This window comes from Paramisgurnus dabryanus, chromosome 16 (genome assembly GCF_030506205.2).
Source record: "Paramisgurnus dabryanus chromosome 16, PD_genome_1.1, whole genome shotgun sequence".
NCBI classification, from domain to species: domain Eukaryota; kingdom Metazoa; phylum Chordata; class Actinopteri; order Cypriniformes; family Cobitidae; genus Paramisgurnus; species Paramisgurnus dabryanus.
The window spans coordinates 36,041,239-36,060,205 of NC_133352.1; the positions used below are offsets into that span (position 1 = coordinate 36,041,239).

Sequence of the window (18,967 nt, forward strand, 5' to 3'; positions counted from 1 at the left end):
TTTTGATTCAAACTATTATTATGTGGTTTGAATCTTTGAAGTCAATTATTTGATCATTTCATGAAAAATATTGCTGCTTTGTTTTAATTGCTTGTCTCTGCTAGTCATCTAAAAAAAATCTTGAAATCTTTCTGGCTTATAGTATATGTATATCAATAAAGTAGGGTGCTATATGTGCTAATGTGTGCTATAAAAATGGACATATTACACATTTTGAATAAGCATTGAATAAGAATTTTATGACATTAGTTTACACTGGGTTGCCAGGTGTGTATAACAAAACCAGACCAATTAGTGGATAGATTTTAATTTTAAAAGCATTTTCAATTTGTGCAAGGTTTGGACCGAGCAAAATCTTGCAACTTTTTTTTTTTATTTATTGAAAATTTTGAATGACAAGTTTGAATGAGCTTTTGGTAATTAGTAGTTTTCAGCATTATGATAACTGATCTGTGTCTGTGTCTCATCTTCTTAATTAGTAGTTAGAAAAGAATTACCAATCATCTGTTGAACATCATCATAGGCATCTGTACTTCACCCTGTGAGGTTCTTCAAGAGACTTCTGTCTATCCTATGATGTTTGCCTCTGAAGCACCTCGGTTTTATTGTGGTCTTTGTACAAACTCGCTATGATAAAAGAACTGCCGCGTTTCTGTTTGAAACTTTCTAAAGCTCCAAAGTCTTTGTAATGCAGCCGGTCACAACACAGCAGATGAGATTTCAAAGGACACAAAGCTGTTTGTTATTTATCCGTCCTATTTGTTACCTTGTTTTGTTGATGTTGTGCTATTGTCATCGCTGTCTGTTTGAACTAACAACCCGTCACAAACAAGCACACAGTCTGATGTTGATCTTTTCTCTTGACCTCCGGTAAATCTCAGGCGTCTGAATGCGGATGTTTGCGTCATCGCTCTCAATCTCTTCTTTTCTGTCTAGCTGTGATTGACAGCAGGAATATGTGCATCATTATGAACTGCATGAGCGAGGAAGTGTTGTGTTACCTCATATAACCTTTCCTCTGACATTTGCTTTTGTTTTCGATCAGACTCGGGTCGGGTCCTGAAGGTAAGGTATAGCTCGGTTTAAACCCAGCAAGCAATAGCCGTCATTTCAACGTCTCGTTTCAGTATAGACCCGATATAGCCGGGCTGTTCCTAGCCCACTTCTAGCCCAATTAAACTTTAATTTGGTTACATGTGGTTTTTGACAAAATAATTTGTGAGATGGATGCTATTTTATCATGTAAGCAAAGTTAACAGCGATTACAAGGTATTTCTTTTCATTTCTTTAAAGTGTTTTATGCATCGTCTGTACGTAGTCATAATTTAGCTCATAAATAGACCGACTACGAATAACCCACGTTTAGCCCAGAAATAACCATTAATTTAATTACATGTTGTTTTGCCAAAATTATTTGTGAGATGTATGATATTAAATAATGTAAACAAAGTTCAAAGCAATTAAGGTATTTTGTTTCATTTCTTTAAAGTGTTTTATGCACCGTCTGTACTTAGCCACTATTTAGCTTACAAATAGACCGACTACGAATAACCCACGTTTAGCCCAGAAATAACCATTAATTTAATTACATGTTGTTTTGCCAAAATGATTTGTGAGATGTATGATATTTAATCATGTAAACAAAGTTCAAAGCGATTAAGGTATTTTGTTTCATTTCTTTAAAGTGTTTTATACACCGTCTGTACTAGCCACTATTTAGCTTACAAATAGACCGACTACGAATAACCCACGTTTAGCCCAGAAATAACCATTAATTTAATTACATGTGGTTTTTGCCAAAATAACTTGTGAGATGTATGGTATGTCATTGTAAGCAAAGTTAACAGCGATTACAAGGTTTGTTTAATTTCTTTAAAGTGTTTTATGCACCGTCGTACATATAGCCACTATTTGGCTCATAAATAGACCGACTACGAACAAACCATGTTTAGCCCAAAATAACCTTGAATTTAATAAAATTTTGTTTTTGCCAAAATAACTTGCAAGAATTATGATATTTTATCAGGCATGCAAAGACACCAGTGAAATTAAGATGTTTGGTTTAATTTATCTTATCTGAATATCTGCTGTCACGCATAACATTCATTATTTGACCGTATTTCAAAGATAAACAAAATCCAGTTACAACTCCGAACCGCTAGATGGCAGCAGTACACAAACACGGGGCCAAATCTCGCGAGAAAGATTTCCGCTGTTTGAAAAGCAACAACATCAGCGAGCAGCCACGAGGAAAGTATGTACCACACTCGTTTGGTCTTGTAAGTTTTATTTTATTATTTTATTTTACATGTGTTTAAAATTGATTTACTTTATTTGTTGTTGGCATCGCGACATTCTTGCCGGTTACTTAACAGTGTAACGTAGTAAGTAACCCATGTTTTATAAAACCTAAACAGTACAACCTGCAATGTAATAAAATAGTGGAGGTAAATGAGTCTATGTAACGTAACGTTACACTGAAGATCAACATGAGTGATTTGTAGGCTGCTTTTTAGTAACAGCAGTAACTTAGCTAAGTCTTACAGGCCTTCAGTCTGTTGGAAAAAAGAGTTGTATTGTGTTAGTGAGGGAAACTTGCAGGTCAGTGGGCATTAACCTTTAAGGTTGGTAAACACTTGTACACTGAAGCATACAATACTGTACAATTACTGACATAGGCATGTGCTATGTATAAATATTTCAGTCTGCAACTGTTAACGACATTGTCTTTTCTATTTTAGAGTTCACTAAAATTCATTAATTTCAAAGTTCAACATGAATGGTGGTGGTCCACTACAGAAGCAAGCATTTGAAAAAACATCAGTTCTCAGTTATTAAAGGTAAGTGTGTTTGTATGTAGTTTTAGGCTGAATGGTGTTTCACAAAATAGTACTTTTAATATAACATTAGGTTATGTGAGGAGTAATTGACGACAGTCCGGTACTGCCTTAATATTTTCTAAATATTAAAAGCCCCAGATTAAATTACTCTTTGCCGATACAACAGTTTACTCATCCACACAATATTGTTTAGATGTTTTATTTTTAGACATTTGACAGGTTTTATGTCAATAAGATTGTATTGTGAATATTTTATTATCTTAAAGGGCAGGGTATTTGATTTTGAAAAATACTAACTTTAGCCTACACGCACCAACCAGAAGCACACTCCTATCTCATTAACCAGTAAGACTGACAAAGTGAATAACATTACCAAAGTAACCAACATAAACAACTTTTTTTAATCCGAAATAAATACAGCACGTTTAGAAATTTGAAAAGATAAATATCATTACACTAATTCGTAAACAAACTACATAAGCAACAAAAATACCACGGTGTTGTGGTATTGCCATTGTGACACTAAAATGTGTTATTTTCAAATGTCTGCATATTAAAACATCAACTTTTCAACTGGACACAATACATTTTATTTTTAAGCAACAAACAACGTTTATGCCAGGTAAAAATAAAGCCTTTAAATGATAATATTCTTTCAATTGTAAATGTAAACATGAATTCAATTACATGATTTAATTCACTTTGTGTAAACACAGTTCATACATTGAAAACGGTATCACAGAAAATTTTTGTGTTTTTTTTAAAACCTTGACTCTGAAAATCTCTGTATACCTTCAAACCGGTAACTGGCCCATGCCCACGTCCAATTATTGCATTCAGTCAGGGTTCAATGATTTGTTGAACGTTTTTTGGTCCTACGCCTTTTATAGATGACACAAATATATAAAAATACACATTTAGACAACTTAACATAGTGAGAGCTATCAATATTTGAGGAGACTTTCAACCAGCATAACTAAAAAAAAAATCAGATACCCTGCCTTTAAGCCTCTTTTGCTAGTTCCAAAAATGTCATTAAACACACGCAGAGAAACATGCACTTCTGTTAGTAATGAGAACGGTATGATTACTGTTGCCTGTCAATATTTATATATGACTTTTTCAAAAGAGAATGACTATCACATTTAACATAAAGCAGAAATACTTGTCTCATGCATTCTTTTCATATCATATTTGGCAGATGCTGTGTTGAACAACTTCCCAGCAGCAACAGAACTGGAAGTGAAGGATGCAATGGGGGCATTTCAAACAGGCACCAGGGAGCACGGGGGGGGGGGGGTATAGAAATTAGTACAATTAATAAGTTGACGTGAACTGAAGATAGTTCGTTAATGTTTAGATGTTATTTCATTTTTAAAATTGTATTTTGTTATATATGCTTTTATTTTGTTACTGTTTTTATTCTTTTTGTTAAAAGTAGTTTTTCTTCATTTTGTCTTATCTGAATTTCTATTGTATTAACAATATTTTTTGTAATAAATTGCATGATTGCATGTTTATGAGAACCTTTTTTAATGGATTAAAAAGAATTCTTTAGCCATTCTTTTGTTGTTTATTAGACACACACGTGTAGTCGTTTAATAGCCGTCTATTTAACGGCTAGTCTATTCTTGGGCTATGATAGACGTCTACTAGATTTTCACTGACAGCCCAAAATTAGCCTTGTTTTAGCCTAGACCCACATTCACCGTCTATTAGACGTATATATGTAGACGTTTAATAGCCGTCTATTTGATGACTAGTCTATTTCTTGGGCTATGATAGACGTCTACTAGATTTTCACTGACAGCCCAAAATTAGCCTTATTTTAGCCTAGACGTCAGGGGGGTGTTTAGACGGCTACTAGACGTCTATTAGCCGCAAAATTGCTTGCTGGGAAGTGATGGCACACATTAACATTTCTTTGTATCTGCAGTGGAAGAGTTAGGAACGCTCTTCTCTACATGTTGTACATTATGACAATGCATATTTCAGTAAGAGAAAATGTTTATTTGTTAAGTTTATGCATGAGGTCTACAGTATATTACTTTGTGTAAGGAGTGCTAGATGGAAGAGATTATAAATCTTTGCAGGTAGATTTCACACAGAGATTACGGAAAAAACACTGAAAATGTGCCCATCGTTTGATTTTTGGTTCATTCACACTGCCAACGATTTTATGAAATCTGTGCGTGCATTTACACACATACCGTAACAATCCCATGAAGACACGTGACATATTTTTTCCAGGTTTGCTAACACCAATCTCCAAGCTGATATCTTTACAACTCTTGGGTTACAGGAACCTGGCAGCATTGCGTGCCACCTAACATTGCCATATCCATGCCAGCCCAAAGAGCAGGTGTTTTTCCCCTGTGAAAAATCAGGTTTTACAATAATAAATGCAACTTTATGTACAGAGAGAGAGAGAGAGAGAGAGAGAGAGCAGCAAGTGTTTCGGTACAACTGTAAAGCATCAGCACCACTTCAACATGTCAGATTAACACAGCATATGGGAAACCACATCACGTTCACCGAGAAAAACATTTGCTCTGAATGAATAAGTGATGAAAGGAAAAGTGGCATGAAGCATTCATTTTAAAAAGAAAAAACTTTACACTTTTTCATCTCTCTCTCAGCAACACTTTGGTAAAAAAAATATGTGAAAAACTTTAAATATATGAAGTGCAGTGGCCTATATTTGCTCTCTTGACTAAAGTGCACAGATGCTGTCTTTATTTTGTAGTTTTCGTGCTTTTTAGATTCGTCCAGGTGCTCAAAATCATTTGCTGTACTTACAGTAACAGTCATTTACAAGCAGGTGTACACATTCCCCTTTGGTTTTATAAGCAGGATTTGAGACATTGACATAATAAATCCAATATAATAATTACGATTTTTTTAATTCCATAAAACAGACAAAGTGTGTAATATTTGTAAAGTTATTTATGGAATATGTATTTTTTTAATTACTACATGACTTTAGTTTAAAGGTGCCAATGAATGCATTGTAATAACCTGTTTAATTATTCTCTGATATCTACATAGAAGGTTTGTGGCTTCATTAAGTTTAGTATGCATTTAGTATGCAACAATGGCACTTTTCCACGTTCCAACGGCTGCTGCAAAAAACGCTAGTAAAACTGACTATTATCAGCTTAAGTAGAATTTAGTTGGCCTTAACAGTGACCCTAACAACTTGCCAAACAACCAGTAGTCTGTGGACATTGGTATATGACCAGACATTGCTTTTCCTGACATATATGTTTGTCTTGCCTAACACTATTAAACCATCTTTATAGAACACACGGCTCATCATAATGGATATTTTTTAATGAAGGCTCACTGACAAAACTTTGCAATTACACAGAATAAGAGTATTCATTGGTGTATTTTTATAAGATTTTTATCCAACATTTTTACATACCTGACATATGTCTACTGTGTTTTAGTATGGACTTGCAAAACAAAACTGTAACGTCAATAGTAAAAATTCAGCCTAAATGCTAGCATATAGCATTAACTAGCGCTCAGCAGCCATAACTTTGTTTTTAGCAACAACATTGTTCATAATTTAATGTTGGGATGTACATCTTGACTGTAATGTGACATTCGGTGTTATGTTGAAATTGGTCTTTTTTCCAGCGGTCTTTTGCATGCATGAGGTTCACATAAAAATTAGGGAACAAACGCGTTTGAAGCTCACGATATGTCATTACCACACTTTAAGAAGTCTGGGTTATTTTTGACACATAATGGGTAAATATTGCTGGGATAAAATTACCCAATGTTGGGTTGATGTTATGCAACCATGGGGTATTATAACCCAGCAGTTGAGTTAAAACAACCCAGCATTGGTCAGCGGTGTGTTCTGTCAAATATATACATTTTTAGAGTGCATGTACATTATTCATCTATATCTAGGTAAATACAGTTTTTATTCTATGGCACCTTTAAATAAAGTACCAGCCTACTGTAGTCTGAGCCAATAGCATTGTGTACTTGACTATTATTAATGCTTATGTAGGAGCCAAACCAGAGGACATAGAAACATCAAAGGATTTCTTAAACTGATGCATTTGAAACATCTTTTTGCCTATGATCTATTTCATTTATTAATAGCAATAAAGATAGAGAAATCAACCACAATGTTTATCTCCTAGGATCTTTCTTTAATCTTTACACGTAGCTGATGTCGTACCACACACCTGAAGGTAATATAACTCTCACAGGTTAATGTGACTAACCCAACACATCCATCTTATCAGTTATTCAGATTTACCCTCAGTGATAATTCCAGTTGAAAATGACTTGCGGTGATTTGGTTTGAAAAAGCATGGCTATAACAACCTGTTCCTGACAAAAGCCATATTAAATCAAATAAATAATGCATTTCAGCTGTTGTCTTGCATTTAAAGGCTTTCCACAGCAAAACTATAAAGAATCTGAGTGCTTAAGAGCCGTTCATCATAAATCTGATTTCCTCAGACTGGATGTTTGTTTTTGTTTTATGATCAGGCTGAGGTCCAGTAAATAATACGCAGTTCACTTTAATAAGATCAAGCGGTTTACCAAGCACAGATATATGCTACGTGAATTTGATTTGACATAAACAACAGCTTATTCACTTTAACCTTGTCTAAGTGTCAGCTGATCAATAAAAAACAAAATCACACGAAAAAGAGATCTGATTGGAGGAGCATCCCAGCTGAAATGCCAGTGGTGTCTGTGAAAGAGATAAAGAAAATATTAGGGCTGCAAAACCATTAATCATGACATTATATATGTGTGTGTACTGTGTATAATAAGTATGTACTGTATATATAAAACACATGCATCTATAAAACTTCATCTATTTATATATTAAGTATTTATAATTATATATAAATATGTATATACACATGCAAATATTTCTTACATATGTACTTGCATCTGTGTGTATTTATACATAATTATAATACACACTACACACACACATATGATGTAAATGCTTATTCTGCAAACAATTAGTCGCGATTCATCGTTTTGCAGTCCTAGAAAATATATACTGATGTTGATGTTTACAAAATGTAAGAGGCAAAGGAGTGTTGGAAATGTTTTTTAAAATTGTTTTGTCATCATTTAATTGTGTATTGTACTTTCAGACCTATATAACTTCCTCTATGACAAAAGATAATCAGACAGTCTTGGACACTTATTTCTAGTAATGTAGTACTCGAGTCTTGACTCGGTCTTGGACCACAGTGAGAGGAGGATTCGTAATTTCAGACCGAGTCCTCGAGTCTAGCACATTTTTTTATGTTCATATAAAAAACCACACAACACATAACAATAATAATAATATGCAATGTTGACAGGCATTATTTGAAAATGACATCCCATGGTGCAATGCAAAGATACTGCCATCAGAGCCGTTTATTTATCTCTAGAAAAATAGGCAGAAGATGACGCATCTGGTAGGGATTTTTTTAATGATAGTAAAAGCATAGTTCAAATTAAGACTTTAATACTGTTCATCTAAACAATTCCCAATCTAGTTTAGTCTGTAGGCCTAACTGTTGATTATTAATTGGGGTGATATTAAATCAGGAATATGAAAACTGACATGTTTTTATGGTCTTGGTCTCGACTCGGTCTTGACTCCTAAAGGACTCGGTCTCGACTCAGACTTTCTTCCTCAAAGACTCGGTTTTGACTTGGACTCGGCATACAAGGCGGTCTCGTCCCCATCACTACTTATTTCCATAAAACTACACTGAATGCAAAGGCACCATATAAGTGAAGCAAATGCCATAAGACTCCAAATCCTCTGGTGACATGCAAATAGCTTCATGTGAAAAAGAGACTGATGTTAAAATCATTATCTTTACCTCCAGTGAGCTGTTAACCAAATCACTGATTCAATCATTGACTCAACTGATCTGATAATCAATCACACACTGATTTTGTGAACTCAATCAACTGTGATTCATCACAACAGGTATTTGTTTTCCATTCAGACATTATTGCTACTCTCTTTTACACTAGCAGGGCAAATGCTATCATAAATCTGGCCTTTGTTTTATTTTCAACTAAAGAATGAAGTCATATCGAAACAATGTGAGCTCCAAGTAATGTTAAAGTCAGTTGGTTTGGCTTGAGAGCTCCTAATCACACAAAACATGTGGCTTGTGTTATTTACAGCACCAAACCTGGGCTCCCTACACCTGACACAAGCCCCTGTATAATAATACAAGAACTGGACAGCTTGCTTGAAGGTACAGAGAGTCAAAGCAGTGCCTTAAAAAGAAATGAAGTGACAGTGAACATGTGACTCAAGACAGTTGTGCATTTCTAATAGCGACGTCTGATTAGTTTTCTTTTCAGTGCCTTTCCAGTGGTCAACCGGCCCCTCCTGCTCTTCAATACATCATAAAGCATTGCGGTCATTGGTATGCTGAAGTTATTCCATTAACATGCATTGCACAGAGGCATTCAAATGTCAAGCTGATGAGTTATGAATTCAAAATGTGTCTGGGTTTCCTACATCGCTCATTGCATGCAAACAGGTACAATAAAAACATGAATATCACTGTGACATTGAGAGGAAGAGATATGGAGTGTGCTTACCTGAGACTGTAAATCCCCCATCCCTTTATAAAGGCTATTTTATGCTTTACTGTTTATTCACAAAAAAATGTTATTTTAATTAAACTAGAAATTGTCCATATTTGACCCAACCATAAGTTAAAACGACCCAGCATAATTTATTTTTATTATCCCAGCAAACAATAGCATTCATTTCAGCATCCAGGTTAACTAGACCTGATAGTCCGGCTGTGAGTACTTTTAACTAAAATAAACTATTATTTATTTTGACAAGAGATGAGTTGCTACAACTTATAAAATATAGTTAAAAAAAGTCAACTTCATTAAAGTAATTACAACTCATCTGTAGTTATAACAACTCATCTCTAGTCAAGATAAATAATAATAAGTTGAAATAACTTGTAAATCTGAGTTGATTAAAAACTTAAAATAAAAAAATTATTAGCAGCAAAGAATGTTTTACAGTGTGATAAATCCAACAACATCTCACAAAGTTCCGCGGGATAGTCAGATAATTTTTTGCACATTTTTCCGTGGCATTCTCACGGATTGGTTACTCAACTGCTTTTTCCTTTCTTTTAAGTTTCTTTTGGTGTTTGCGTTAGTATGTCACTTTTTTGTAAATTAAACCCTAATTTTTTCTGATTTATTCTTTTATATTTTCTAAACTTTAAACAGTTGTCGCCTGGCATTGGGGTTAGTGTTGGGTTTGGGTAGGGATGTCATTTTATGTAAATCTAACCCTAAACCGAAGCGACAATCTCAAGAAAATAGGACAAAACAGTTGAGTAACCGATCCGTGAGAATGCAACGGAAAAGAAAGTCAGTGGCAGGGACACAGAAAAATAAATCATGGTGATTTTGGTCACTATAACCGTGATGTAAAATTTTTATGCCGTTTCATCTCTAATTGTAATTAACACGTATTTCGTCCTTCAACTTTGACGCACCTCCAACAGATGGCAACATCGTCTCTTTGTAATATTCTCCTGCTATGAGTGAGAAGCTCTGCAAAGCCCAAACAAATGAGGGCCGAGTTAATCTCCTTGGAGCGGGGAGGTAATGATCACAGTTAATTGTGAGTGAGTGGGCAGCACTGTTTGAGCAGGACACACAGCTCTGGCATGCCTGTAATCAACACAGCAGGGAGAGAGAGAGAGAGAGAGAAAAGAGAGAGAGAGAGAGAGAGAGAGAGAGAGAGAGAGAGAGAGAGAGAGAGAGAGAGAGAGAGAGAGAGAGAGAGAGATAAGACCCCATCAGAGAGCCTGTGGAGCGTGGAAGTGCAGGTCACGTTGCTGAGACTGATACACTTATATGAGTCCATCCACGTTTGATCTCTGCCTTTCAGCCACCACATCATTTTACGGCATTTTCCTGGAATCAGATTGATCGCTTCAGTCAGTTTTTCTGCTAACAAAAGTCAAGCCTTGTTTACATGCTGTGAGAGGAAGATTGTATGGAGAGTATATAACAGAGTATCCCTTAAAGGAACATAATGGTCAGAATTGTAATAAATTAATACTCTAGAGAAAAAGACATCTAATTCATTCATTCATTTATTAATAAAAAGCATCTGTGTCACAACATTAGTCCGGTCCCACCCATCAAATCCCACAGGTATATGTTTAATACTCAGTTCTGCTTCTGTTTGTGTCCGCTCACATTAATGTTTTTCTATTTGTTCCAAAAAAGAAAGATTTAATATATTGACTCCTGCATCAATAAGGTGCTGGGTTAATTCTGTAAGTCGCTAAATGAAACATTTTAAATATAATTTAAAGAAACCCTGGGCACAAATTATGTTTGAGGTATGAGGTGGGAACAAACAAGAGCATTTTCAGTCGTTTCCTCCTTTTCATCCTTTTGACACTTCTATTAAGTAAGACTTATTTTGCAATAACAACCTGCTGACTGTATCTTATCCTACACAGCTATTTACCTCATAAGTAAGGTAAGAACATTAAATATTGATTCGAAATGCTAATTTTTTAACAAATGCAGACCTTCTGTGAGGAAAACCCATTTACTTTTTGTTTTAAGATGAGACGTCAAATGTCATGAACACAATATTTGGGTTAATCATTTGTAAATATAATGTCATATATGTTATTAAAAGACATTTTTATATTTAAGTTTGTGTAATACTAAACTGTACCTGTCAAAATGATTTGCAGCATCCGGGTTACCGTGTGTTATTAGTTTTGAGCGATTGAAAAGACTGAACCTTGAAATATCCCGACTATAAGCCAAAAAGAATCTAGCAGAATAGAAATGTTTTGGTATATTTTGAAATATATTTTAAAAATAAATACATTTTAAAGCATAAAAAAATTTAGCCCTCCATATATTTTAGTCCAAGGAAATATATTCAAATCATATTGGAAGAAAAACTTTGTTTATGTTACGAATCTATAAACATAACAGTTTTAAAAAGGTCAAAGTTAAATATATTTTCAATTTAAAACAGAAATATAATATATTTTGGTAAAAACAAATTTTTTTTTGCCATATGGGATGTAAAAAAGCTTGCTTTTGAAAAACATTATGTCTGCGTCTGAAATCTCTGCCTTCTGAGGCAACATTCCAAGGCTGGAAGGCATGAAGTCATGTCTGAATCCAAGGTTTGCTTTACTTCTTGTCTCCTGAGATACTTTTGTAGTCTTGTCCCACAATCCTACATGTGGCCGTGCATGGGGAATGTGATTGGTCGAGCCTGGTCGAGTTCGGAAAAAAAATGGTGGCCAAGGAAGCGGCTGGAGCACAAATTTAGTGTAAATAAAGTTTTATTTCACTTTATACACATTTTATTTGCATTTCTAGTGAGAAATTAATATATGATAGTTTATATAAACTCCTGACAGTGATTATTCTGAGCTGTGACTTAAATGTAAGACCCTCAAAAAAACAGTCTGATTGATGTCACGATACATGGGTAGTTTTGAATGACAGCTCTGTTTCTCTATTGGTTGGAATATTCTTTTCCTCCCCAGGGATCTGATCAAGTCGACAGTATTGTCATGCATTATCAACTGAGGAGAGTTTTGTGTGTTTAAATGTACACAGACACAGATGATTTGTGTAAGGAGTCGTCTGCATGCTCATTGTTTACATCGCAGTAAATCAAAACTGTCAGAGTTTGATTTTTACCCCATGAGGTACAGTACAGGTGAATGATGCACAGACATTCAGAACTGACAACAAACAAATATTTACATTCTCCCACAGCCCAAGTCTGATCTACATTACAGCTTATTCAAGCCAAGAACCAAATCAATTGACACAATAGGTAGGATTGGTCTGGCTGTCATGTTAAGCAAATAGTCGTAATGCTGGTTATGGGCTGATCTATGACATAGTTGATGAGATAATTTTATACCTTAATAAATTCAAATGGCTTACATCTACTCCTGCGTATTAAACTGCAATATCCAAAAGTTTTGACCTCAATAATATCATTCACAAATGCTTATTTTTAAAAATGCAAAATTGCTCTGCTTTGTATTCAGCAGATGGTTTAAATCCCATAGGAATAATACATTGAGAAGAAATCAATTCTGGTTGGCCATACTGGTCTCTTTCTAAAGTCATGTGTTATAGGCACATCTCTGTTGTTGAAGGTTCATTGATTATTAACCTTAGGAAGAGATGTTTGTGATTGGTGTCAGGGTGTAGCGCAGCACCCACTCTCACCCTGTCTGATCTGCTTTTATAATGTGCACCTGTGCGGCTACTTGAACACACGGTGACAGCGCATTTGTCCAAATCCTTTCCGTGTCAAATCTAAATCCTGAAAACCTTTAAATCACAGAGTAAAATTCAGTTGCTATGGCAGAGTAGCCGTGGCTCAGGTAGTAATGCATGCAATATGGGCAGATAAAAAACATGGGTTCAGATATGATCTGTGTCAGCTCTACATCCCAATTGCTAAGGCAAGCATCAATATTATTATTCCTTATACATAAGGTTAGGGATTTGAAGAAATATATTGTGTACATGACAGTGCTGTGGACATGAACTGTTATTAGATTGTTGTTGTGTTATTTCTGCTGTAGGTCTCGGTAAGGGGAGAAGTTCACCTGTCCAGTGCTAACGTTCACATGAACTCGTATCTCATTTATTGTTCTTGATAATAGATTGTATGTGTGAGCTAAACTGAGCTTCTTATACAGTAGTATTATATATTGACGATTTGTAGGGATAAAATAAAGTTTATCCTGGAGTATCACATACTTATAATGACTCTGACTTCTTTCTTTTGAGAAGTTTAGCGAACAGTGCACTATATCATTGTTCACAACACAGCCACTTTATAATTAAACATGAACCTTTCTCATTTTGTTCAAAACATTCAAACAAGAGACTGCTGAATACCTGGACCGGAGCAGAAAAATACTAATTAAATATTTCATTTCCTAAATTTCACTTCTAATCCCTGGAGCTATGTCTAGGCACCAAAATGTCATATAGACAAAGTTTTGGTTTAATTTATTTGTGACAATTTACAGAGAACTCACATGGGTCTCCAGCTATCCACCTTATTTTCTAACGCAGAAGTAAGTGATTTGACGTATTTCAGTTCTTCGGGCGAGACGTCCGTTTCAATAGCCAGCCGGTAGAAAACAGTGTAGTGGGAGCACACATAAAACAACAGTAATAACCTGCCATAAATAAACCAGTGGGAGGATGAAACAAAGAAGTGTCCTGATACATCATATAAATATATATTCAATTATATAATCTTGTTGCTCGGGGGTGACGGACGAGTCTTCAATGCACAGCTATAGACCATTTTGCAAGATGTAAACAACACTGTTCCAGAAACACTTCCTGTCTCAGTTTGTAACCGCTTTCTTTATTTCACATACTCAGGGCCGGCCCGAGGCATAAGCGAACTAAGTGGCTGCTTGGAGCCCAATCTTTTTTTTACAATCAAATAACTTAAACAAGTAATGTAAACACATGAATGAATACAAATGACTAAATGAATAATTCAAGACAAGAATGCTGCTGTGTGTCTTCAGTGTTATAGCGTTTGAGTCATGAGGAATATAGACTCCTCACGTGCATTGACAATTCGCGCCAGTGCGTAAGTGTGTGTCATTGTAATAAATGATAAGCCATGTCACAAAAAAGAATGCATCCCTCTGGCACTGGAAAGAGCAAGATAAAGCTATGTTTGCATGATTCTTTAAATATGTTTAATTTGTGCAGCAGCAGCTAGTGGTGTGACAGATCACAGTGGATCTGTAATTGACCCACGGTTCGGCTCGCATTCGATTCGTGGATTAATATGCACTTTTAAATAGGGAAAGTTTATCATTTGCATGTGTTTCAAAGGCTGGTAAATGTTAACATTTCAAGTGATTTTATTAAACAATTTAACCCACAAAAACGCGCTAAAGTGAGTAGCTTCGTGTACGCACATGCGGCTGAATGTGTCCGTTCCAGCTCCAGTCAGACGTGATCCTCACTACACCCTACAGAGATCAGAACACTTGATGTTTAAACTTTAGAGAGAGTTATGCTACTGTGTGTCATACTGTAGTCCATTAACATTTACATTGCAGACAACACATTTGAGGAATAGAGCGATGAAAAACAACGTAACGTTTTTATGCTGCACCGTTTGTAATTCGTCCTCCGTCTGTGTGCGCTCGAGTTTAAGTGCACTCAGTAGTGCACACATGGAGAGACGCGTTTCAGAAATCAAACGAACATAAAATCTTTCTGTTCTTGACAGGACATAAACAAAATGATCTCCAAAGTATTATTTTTCCAATAAAAACATTTGTTCTTTTTATAAATGTTTGTAATTTCTTAATTTTTTTTATTAAAAAAATGGTGGGAGGGGGGCCCCCAAACAAATTCTGCTTAGGGCCCCCAGAGGCTCTGGCCGGCCCTGCACATACTATGTTTGTTTAACTTATTGATTCTGTTCTATATGTTCTGTTGGTTGTATTTTATCCCAACGTTTATTTAGTGTTTGTGGTAATATATAGTAGCAGAATAAATAAACCAGCATAAAATTAGTTGTTTTTAAATAATTGTTGTATTTGAAGAATTTCGTTGCAAAACGAGATAACTAAATTTTTAGCATTTTTGTCAAAACATGTTAATTATTATGTTATCATGTTATTATTTTGTTTTGGTGCTACTTAGCTGTATTTTTTAAGTTATGAAGGTTTAAATCAAAACAAACCAACTGCAGTGAAATTGATATTAATTGGAATGCACAACCAAAAAATGAGATTTCTGAAAAAAAATTTATTGCATTTGTATTAGCTATATTATGGTAACCCCTAGCTGTATAAATTATGCCAGTCATCATGGATTTCATGATAAACATTAAAAAGCCAATCAAAACAGCACACCTGTGTCCCTCGCAAAACGACTTCCATTAGCTTTAGTGGTTCACCAGAATTCTTACACAAAGGAGCTCAAAGATGGCGGCGCCCACATTTACGTCAAAAATAAGATGGATATGACAGACCTAGTAGACCATAAATATGTCACATTTTGAATTTGGGGCAGCGTACCGAAGCAAATACGATGTATTGTGCAGACGAGTTTTGCAAAAGTAAGCACCACTCACATTTTCTTCAGAAAAAGTAATCTCATTTTTATTTTTGGCCTTTAGTCACTTTTATTGTAGAGGAAAGTAGAGCAAGGACGGGAAATAATAGTCAGAGAGAAAAGAGGAACAGTAGTGACTCAAACTCATGTCATCCGCTTTAGCATCACGGCTTTAATCTGTAAAGTTTATGGCAGACTTTTATGTATTATTTTATTTTATGACTTTGGTTATGTTAAAATGAAATTCACCCAACCCTAAGCCTGATAAGGGTATAAAATTGCTGAACATTTTTAATAGATGTCTTAGAGGTTTTGCTCAGTCTGACTCTATTAAACACCAAAGGATCAGTCAAGCGTCGTCTCTTTGCTCGGGACGATTTTGGTGCCAACCCATAAATGACAAACCTGATGCTTCACAAAGCTTCAGCCTACTGAATACAAAGCCTGAATACTTCATATAGTATCCCTGCTCCATTGGACTACAGGTGTTTCGTGGTGATTCCCGAATGAGAAAAGTACAAGCTGTAGTATGGAGTTTGGAAGGACCGAATGTAACACATCCGCGTGAGACCTGGCTTTGTTTCAGAAGGCCTGGTGAGTGTTTGTTTTTCAAGAACAGAATGAGACTAATGAGACAGTTGGTAGAAAGCCAAAGCATGTCTCTCTCTCTCTTCTTTCCACTCTTGTTTACTTGGCATTGAATAATGCATAGATGCCAGTTGCCAACGTATGATAGTTCTTCTAAAAAGCCATTTCTCATTTGTTTGCATGTTTTACTTTGATCCAGTGTTGGATGGTTGAGTGCTTTTGCAGACCTGTAAATAAATGACAAAAGGCTTTTTCAAGAGAATCTTTAAAGAGAACGTCAGCTTGTTTACAAAGTTTATTCTCCTTTTTCAAAAACTTCAAGAGAGTGACATTTTCCTTTGAATGAGGGATGTGAGGATCTCTCTTCAACAGTAGAGATTCACCTCGCCTGACTCTGAGGATCTCGAATAAAGCAACTAATTTCATTAAAGGTGTCGTAGAATGTAAAACTGTATTTACTGTAGGCATAGATGAATAATACGAGTAATGACACATCATGAGCATCAAACACGATCGTTTCCTCCTCCTTATGTAAACCTTGTGCATTCAAAAGACCACAACTGTGATGTTATAGTTGAGATGAACGCCCCCCAACATTAAAGGTGCAGTGTGTAACTTTAAGAAGAATTTAATGTCAGAAATCCATTATTATGTACATAACTATATTATCAGTGGTGTATAAAATACATAATGAACTGTTATGTGTTTATTACCTTAGAACAAGCCGTTTTTGTCTACATTCCACTTACATGGAAGTCGCCATTTTGTGCCGCCATGTTTCTACAGTAGCCCTAAATGGACAAACTGCTCTACAGAGCACATTTTGTCACTTCTATATTTTGTCTTAGACAATCACATGTTCGTCCTGTGGCGACTATTGTAGCTTTTCTATGCATTTTTGTAAACGGCGGACTGAGCCGTTGGTTGCAATTCACAATCTCACTGCTAGATGCCGCTAAAATCTACAAACTTCAGCCTTTAAATTGCACATTAAATTAAGTACAATTTTGTTACAATGCTAAAAACAAAGTTGTGATTGCTGATTTAACGTTAGATGGTAGTCAATGCAATATGCTAGCGTTTAGCCTGAAGTTCTACTATTGACGTTAGAGTTACGTTTTGCAGGTCCACAAATTTACCACTCAGAAATGTCCATTAACAAACTCCAAACAATTGATTATTCCTCAAAATCTGATACAGACTCAAACATAAGATCTGTTTACACACACACAGAGCTACTGAAGGAGCTGCTCTGAGAAATAGCCAATCAGAGCAGAACTCAACATTATTATTCATGACTCATTCATTTTCTGGATATTTTTTGCACTTAAAGGAGTAGTCCACTTTAAAAATGTGGTCCTTTGACTTTTCATAGTAGGAATAAAAAATACTATGGTAAGTCAATGGGCCCCATCTTTAAAGTGGACTACTCCTTTAATAAAGCCACATACTTTCTATGTAGACAGAATTTAACAGATTATTTCAATGCATTCTTTGCAGCTTTAACTTTACATAAATAATGTTTTGACCTTTAAAACATTGCAGAGGTAAATGGCTTGCAAGCCGCTTTCTAATCTAGCAATAAATAATCACAGAGCACTGACGACATCATAAAGTATTTGAAATGAGTTTGATCCAATTTAATGACGTTCAACCTCCAGACTTTGTCAACACTTTGGATAAAGGTGAGATATTGTAAGACTTAAGTGCTGTCTAGGATGGAGAAAATAATTGGTTTCACAGGGAAGACTTCAGTCACATCCCTTTCCTGCTATTTTCTTTGTTAACAGGCCATCGGAGAGAGACCCATGTCAGTCTCGTCTGTGACAGATTGTTGAAATATCCTCTTTTGGCCACTATTCAAATAACATCTGTCAGTGTAAGGATGCTTGTGGAAGTTTGTCTTTTTCAGGCCGAGCTTCACCCAGAATTCTCATTACAGATAAGTGCACACCCTTACTTTCAACAGCGTCAGCCAGAATAGTGTTTTAGGTCCTGACAGCTTGCATTTTCCTATTAAGAAACTCTACTGGCCTTGTGTTAAAGGGATATTCATTTAAAGGGTCGCCCCTGTGTCTAATTGTGTTATTTTTCCCCCCAAGCAATTTATAATTACTTTGAGCTCCTATTTTTGTGATGTGGAATCCTGCGGTTACATTGAACCGCCAGAAATCACTTTTCATCTTACAGTGAGGACTTCTTTGAGTTATTAAAGATTTAAATGCCACACTATTTTTGTTGTGCTAAATGCTTATAAAATGTTTTCCAGAGCGATCTCGCGGACTGCTCTCACAATTATCCGACTGCGCACTTCTCACACAGAATGCTTTAGTTTTTGTGTAATTACATCCCATTTGTTTGGTTGGGCAGACGTAATT

At 35.6% G+C, this 18,967-nt stretch overlaps 1 long non-coding RNA gene across 3 annotated transcripts; it reads left to right on the forward strand.

Moving 5' to 3' along the window:
* The first annotated feature begins 1,092 nt into the window (after positions 1-1,092).
* Positions 1,093-4,397, forward strand: LOC135720313 (uncharacterized). 3 transcript variants are annotated; one of them, XR_010521266.2, is made up of 3 exons: positions 1,093-2,279; positions 2,742-2,840; positions 4,042-4,397. It is a non-coding gene; the product is annotated as an uncharacterized lncRNA (long non-coding RNA). The 3 variants fall into 3 exon arrangements; XR_012335198.1 differs by having other exon boundaries at positions 1,093-1,269; positions 2,128-2,840; XR_010521265.2 differs by having other exon boundaries at positions 1,093-2,840.
* Positions 4,398-18,967: the final 14,570 nt, after the last annotated feature.